This window comes from Rhipicephalus microplus, chromosome X (assembly GCF_043290135.1).
Source record: "Rhipicephalus microplus isolate Deutch F79 chromosome X, USDA_Rmic, whole genome shotgun sequence".
In the NCBI taxonomy this organism is placed as follows: domain Eukaryota; kingdom Metazoa; phylum Arthropoda; class Arachnida; order Ixodida; family Ixodidae; genus Rhipicephalus; species Rhipicephalus microplus.
Window position 1 is genome coordinate 82,447,790 of NC_134710.1, and position 7,285 is coordinate 82,455,074.

Sequence of the window (7,285 nt, forward strand, 5' to 3'; positions counted from 1 at the left end):
TACTTTTCAATATGCAGGTCGTCGCCATCGCAGTGATCTGCGCAGCTCTGCCCGCTACCATACTGGCCATCCCGCACGCACCCTCAACCTGTGTGGAACCATGCATTGGCCGTATATCGGTTGCTTTCTCATATGATAAGCTAACCGCCCCTGACACGGATTTCGTCACCATTGCCACCTGGGATACGCCTATGTCAGCAACATCAATCGCCTCTTCGGCTATAAAGGAGCGACACCCTCGCGCGCCCAACTGTGGGCTCGGCGGCTGTGCCACGGGACAGTTGCCTAAGCTGCTACTTTTCAATATGCAGGTTAGTCGACCTTTGAGTCTTTACGCTAAGAAATCGAGCGACTTGTTTCTGGTACTGCTGCCGAGCCCCCAGTGTTTGTTATCCATTATTGTAGAGTGTATTGATGTCTTGTGTGCCTTGCTATTGCTGTCAGGCGACATTGAAACTAACCCCGGCCCGGAATCTAACGCTATACTAACCGAATTGCAAAAACTGTCAGCAGGGCAATCACAGCTAATAATCGAACTGAAGGGTTTAAAAACCGAACTCGCCGAAAATAGCAGCATAATAGGTGAACTTAGCAGAAGAATCAATATCGTTGAGAGCCACTGTCAACGCATCGAATCCCTGCAACAACAGGTCAAAACCATCCCGTCTACTACTGCCGAGACAACCCAGGCAATCTCAGACATAGAAGCACGAATTGATGACGCCGAAAATAGAGCCCGCCGCAACAATCTAATCTTTTTCGGTATTCCCGACCCTGGCGCATCGGAATCTGCCTCTCAGATAGAAGAAAAAATCATTCGCCTTTGCTCAGATCAGTTGGGCTTAACTGTGAATCCCGACGAGATTGAGCGTGCGCATCGTCTCGGCCGCCACAATACTAGCCGTAACCGCCCCATAATTGCGAAATTTGCTCGCTTTAAAACCAAAGAAAAAATCCTGTCTAATGGACCCAAGCTCAAAGGCAGTAACTGCAGAATTGGTCAGGACTACTCCCGCGCAGTACAAAATGCCCGGAAACACCTTCTTGCTTTTGCAAAGGCGAAAGCTGTCGCCTTTTCTCTACGTTATAAAACCCTGTACATAGGATCCGCGAAGTATATGTACGATGACGCAGCGAAGCGTGTTAAAGAAATCAGATAGCAATTGCCACATCATCGACAGCCATCACAGCGCTCGATAACAATACGCCCAAGCACTGCTATTTCAGCAATTTTTACTAACATACGGAGTTTTCTTCCTAAACGCGACGTCGTATGTAATATTGCCCTATCGTCTGGGTGTAATTTGTTAATACTTACCGAAACATGGCTTACTGCCGACGTATCCGACGCAGAGGTTATGGATGACCTACCGGGCTTTCATGTTTTCCGCAAAGATCGTCAGAACTCCAGAGGTGGTGGTGTGCTCATTGCCGTCAGTGATACCTTGCCTTGCACCGTTGTTCATACACCCAGTGATCTTGAAATACTATGGCTACTTTTCCGTTCCTCTCCTCATACTATTTTACTTGGTGTATGCTACCGCCCGCCGCGAACAGATACGGACTTCATTGAAAAGCTTAGCTGCGTCTTGAACACACTCACGACAAAATATATTAACGCTCAGATATTGTTCTTTGCGGATTTTAACTTCCCTCACATAAATTGGAATAGTAATCCGCCTTCATCAATGAGTAAAGCCGATAATGATTTCCTCGATCTCTGTTTTAACTTCAATTTAAGTCAGCTTGTGTTACAACCAACACGCGTTGCGCATGGCTCAGCCAGCGTTTTAGATCTTATACTAACCAATAGTCCAAATAGCCTATCTTCGATGTCTTACCTCCGTGAAATTAGCGACCATAAAATAATCCACGCAGTCTTTAGCTTTACCTTGCTGAAACGAGAATCGTGGAGAAAAACAATACGCTTATACGGCAAAGGCAACTACGATGCCATAAACAACGAACTTATCGCTTTTTACTCGACTTTTTGCACCGATTTTCACAGCCGCACACTTCATGCAAACTGGTCGATCTTCCAACAAAAGTTTACTGAGCTCGCCACCAACCACATTCCAGTTACTTCAGTACAAGCTAACCGCAATAAACCTTGGTTCAATAGGAAATTAAAATCTCTAGAAAATAAGAAAAAACGACTTTACCGATTCGCAAGGCAACAAAATTGTACCACGGCCTGGGAAAAATATTACGTAGCTGAGAAAGTTTACTTATCAGCTATACGTCATGACAAGCACTCCTTCTTTCATGACACCTTACCCTGTGTACTCAAGAGCAACCCCCAAAAATTCTGGCAAATTTTAAAGCCCAAGCCACCTACTGCTGTTGTCATTACCGACCATAACGACATTGCGATTCCTGAGCAAGAATGTGCTGATGTATTTAACCTTGCTTTTTCATCTGTATTTACCACTGAACCTGATGCTCCTCTACCAGTGCCCCCACCCCCTGTCCAAGGTGTCATGCCAGCAATCCAATTCAGCGAACAAGGAATAATTGCCATAATTGAAAATCTTAAACTTTCATCAACTTCAGGGGCAGATGATATCAATACAAAACTGTTAAAAAACACCAAGAACATCTGCGCAGCCTATTTCAGAATTATTTTTGAGCAGTCCTTATCATCCGGTAGCATCCCCCTCTCCTGGAAGGAAGGGCAGGTCGTTCCAATCTTCAAATCAGGCAACAAAAGCTCTCCTCTCAACTATCGACCGATTTCCCTGACTAGTGTACCTTGCAAGATAATGGAGCACGTCATCTACACGCAAATCATGCAGTTTCTTGACAGGCACAACTTTTTTCACGCATCTCAACATGGATTCCGGAAGGGCCTCTCATGCGAAACGCAACTTGCCATGTTCATCCACGACTTGCACATCAACCTCGATACTAACAAACAGGTAGATGCCATTTTTCTTGATTACGCAAAAGCTTTTGATAAGTTACCCCACCAACGGCTGTTACTTAAGCTCTCTCAGTTGAATCTACATCCCGATATTTTCCATTGGATTAAGGAATTTCTTGCTAGCCGATCACAGTCAGTACATATCAATAATTCCATTTCCGCCCCCCTCCCTGTAACATCTGGCGTTCCACAGGGCAGCGTCTTAGGCCCTCTGCTGTTTCTTATTTATATAAATGACCTCCCTCTACATGTTTCCTCTCAAATCCGAATGTTCGCAGATGATTGTGTCATCTACCGTACAATCACTAACAATGCTGACCACGCTATTCTGCAAGAAGATCTCAACAATATTCAGGATTGGTGCAACGAATGGCTGATGACCCTCAACCCCAACAAATGCAAGGTAGTATGTTTCACTCGCCGTCTTCAGCCATTATACACACCTTACACTATTGCTAACACTTCATTAGAAACAGTGGATACATTCAAGTACCTTGGTGTCACACTCTCACATGACTTAAACTGGTCGCCTCATATAGCATGCATTACCGCCTCGGCCAACCAAACCCTGGGATTTCTAAAACGCCACCTGCGTCATGCACCACGCCACGTAAAACTTCTAGCATATAAGTCACTCGTACTCCCGAAACTAGAATACGCTTCTCCCATATGGTCACCTCATCAAGCATGTCTTATCAATACCCTAGAAGCCATTCAGAATCGCGCAGTAAGGTTTATTCAATCGTCATATTCCTATAACATCAGCATATCATTACTAAAAACTCAGTCTGGTTTAAACACGCTATCATACCGGCGCCGCATTGATTCATTAATCCTTTTTCACAAGTTTTTCTACAGCTCGCTTCATCATGCCCCATATATTTTGGCCCCGCCACCGCGCACATCGCTGCGCACAGGGCACCACTTGCAAGTTTCTCGTCCACGCAGCCGCACTACAACATTTTCTGCATCTTTCTTTTGTCGATCATCAGTTGACTGGAACGGCCTGACCCGCCATATCGTCGAAACCACCTGCTCATCATCATTTTCGGTAAAACTAAAATCTGCTGTTTTTCAATAAATGTATGTAGCCACTATTTTGTAAAAAAAAAATGTGTGTTAACCCCACCCCTTATGTAATACCTCCAGTGCGAGGTCTTTAAGGAAAATAAAGTGAAGTGAAGTGAAGTGAATACATACATAAAGAGATGGACAGACCCACGCCATAAGGAGCTTCACCCCTAAAAATAGAGGTGCAGCCTTTTAGAGGCTCTGTAGTGGGTGGAGTGTTTCTTCCAGGAACCATTGGTGACACTCGCTAGTCTAGCCTTTTGAAACAGGACTCTTTGGGCCTGAAAGTTCGAGCAACCCAGAAGGGTCGACTCCCACTCCGGTCGTGTCAAGTTAGGGTCAGGGGGAAGAGCTGAGTAAGCTGGCTAGCCCAAACGAAGTGGTAGGTGTCAGCCACATGCCCACGGTATTGGCACTTGCCAGTGAGGGAGGAATCGAAATGTTCATGATTGCCGGGCACAATAAAGCATTGGGGAAAAGTCTCAGCAAGATGCGTTCATTATCCTTCCCCAGTCATTTTGCAGGAGGTGGGTATTGACGATGCTGATCCCTGTAATAGATCGTAATATCTTTGAATGTCAGCATATATGCGCCTTCGTGTTGCAAGTACTCGGGATCTATGCGGGACGCCCGATGAACAAGTGCTCGGGCCGCCATGTTCACGGCTTCATTCCACACTAGGCGTCGATGACCTGGAGTTCAGATAGGCAACGAGGGGTAGGGTCGATTCCCCGGTTGCTATATTTCTGCAAAATTATTTCCGCTAGTGGTACGATCCAACCAGCTTCATAATTTCAGCATGCCCCACGCGAATCTGATATACCACATTGATATCAATGGTCAGAGTCAGCTAGGGCAAAAGCGACCTCTTCCGCTTGTGTAGTTCCAGGAGCTTGGTTCGTGGTGTGTGCTTCCTTGAGCTCCTGAAAGGTGTTCACTACTTCTAGCGTGATAAGCATCGCGTTAGAAGTTGCGACAGGTAGGCCACGGGCCCTCCTAATCACTTTGCGGATGATGGCTTCGACTTTCTCTGCATCATGCTTCTGCAAGTAGAGATACACTCTTAAAAATAAGTTAGTAAGAAGCTAGTAACCACGAGCACAATGTTAGTAACAGCAGATGTTACAAACCTTCTTGGGCCATTACTAACACTTTACTACCCATGTTAGGAAACACTAGAAGGTTGCAACGGTTACTACGTTTTTTGCACTATTAGTAACTTTTCGTCATGCTTGTATTTAATGAACTTGTTAAACTAACTTTAGATACGAGCGTCTAACAACCTATTTAGTAGCCCGGAGATGCATTCAAATTCATTGAGGCAATATATACAAGCTTGCTACCCAGTCTTAAATATTACGCAAAAAAGACATGACTGTTTTTCCGAAATATGCTTGATTAAATGTCCTACACTACGTTACCTCGCTCACCTAAAAAAACTGTACGTTGTACAAATAAAGGCGTCTAACTTAAATTATACATTCTACAGCATTGTCGCCCACCTTCACTAGCTGCGTTTCCCAAATTTAAGGCTATAAATACTCTTGGAACCGCTTAGGGACTGTACTTCTCGCGTGGACTTGTGTATGCGTGCTGTCCTCCTTTATAATGTGCGTAATTGCTCAGTGATATATCGAAATGTTGATGCTCGCGAATAGGACTGGTATAAAACGGGTGATTTGTGAGGCAAAATTATCGCGCCTAGTAGATTTTTTGTTGTTAGAAACCGTTAGTACCTAAGTTACTAACCACTACCAACGGCGTTAGTAATGATGGAGGTAGTAACGGTTACTAACCTCCTCGTTACTAACTTCACCTACTAACCGGTTAGTAACATATAGGTGACAAGCAGTTATAAAGCGACCTTAGTAAGTACTACAATCTTTTTTTAGGAGTGTAGGGGACCGAGTATAAAATACGGCTAATTATGAAGACATGAGCTAGCCCAGTGCCTCGAGGCGCTGACTAGCCGCACAGCATGCTTTCTTCGTAATCCCCCTTTCTTGTTGGAGACGCGTCGGACCGTTCGGCCCACTTGATCCCCCACCTTGCGAAGCTCTTTCAGTGTTTTGTTGACTCTCCTTTGATTGTGGATGAAGAGCCCAAGAATTCGCCTCGTCGGTTTGGCGCTTGGCACCGAGCAGTGGCCCCTTTGCCAGGGTATGGCTGTCTGCCCAAAACAAATCTTCCCTCTCACCAGACCCTGGGAAGTATGTGGTGCCGGGACAGATGTACGGGTGATGATGGATTGGCGAGTTACGTGAGACTCTGGGACAAAGTGCCTTCGTGCATCGCGTCTCTTTTCTACCTGACAACGCTACCAACTTCTCCTGTGTACATCTTTGATGAACGCTATATTGTCTTGGAGCTCAAAGTTCCATTTTCTTCTCGGAAAAGGCTTGGTGTTTTGGTGACAGCAGCGTTTTCAGGGAGGCTTTGTATTCCTTTCGGTGTCTATACGCTGCCTGCTACCGGCCCTGCGGTTCCTGTTGCAGCAGAATCGCGAGTTGGGTGAGTTGGTGGATGTTCATCGTGGAATATTTCACAGCGCAACGGGTTAGGTACGGATAGAGAGGCTGTGTCCCTTCTCTGTCCGTATCTAACCCGTTGCGCTGTAAAATAATCCACGATGAGCTTCCCGTTGCGCCTCGTACAAGGAGAGGTATCCCTCGCATGAACTCTCGCGTATTATTTTTTCTAGGCACTCACCTTCGGTATTTAGTGTTAAACGTGCATCTTAATCGGGGCCCACAATCAGTAACACTTGCTTCATTTTATGCAACAGCTATCGCATTTTTTTCCTCTATTCAGTTGACTTGTCCTGAGGTAGATGTGTTAGACAATCCTATAGTTGACCCAACAGCTGCTTTGTTACACCCATCAGTTCCCCCGGCCCGCCATACCCAGTACAGTCGTGTGTCTTGGAGCGCGTTGGCTGCATCATTTCTGCCTGGCCACCTCCGGGACTTCAAGTGGTGGCTGAGGTGGGGTGTTCTTCCTATCTTTGACCACCTCTAAAGGTGGAGAATGGTCCAATCAGCAACATGCCCTGAATTTCTCCCTACGGGAAACAAATAAACACGTTTTGAGGCTATGCGTCGTTGCTCGTGTTTTCTGGAGGGTCGTGCATGCTGGATTTCGTGGCCTCGCAGTGAATCGCTTCGTTTCGTCTGGGTGCTGTTCTCGAGGCCACTTTGCCTGCATGTTTTCCCATATGTTGCTCGTGCTTACTGTTTTTGGTGCAATCAATGTGAGGTGGTTGCAGCAGCTGTCACCGTCGCACTCTTTTCC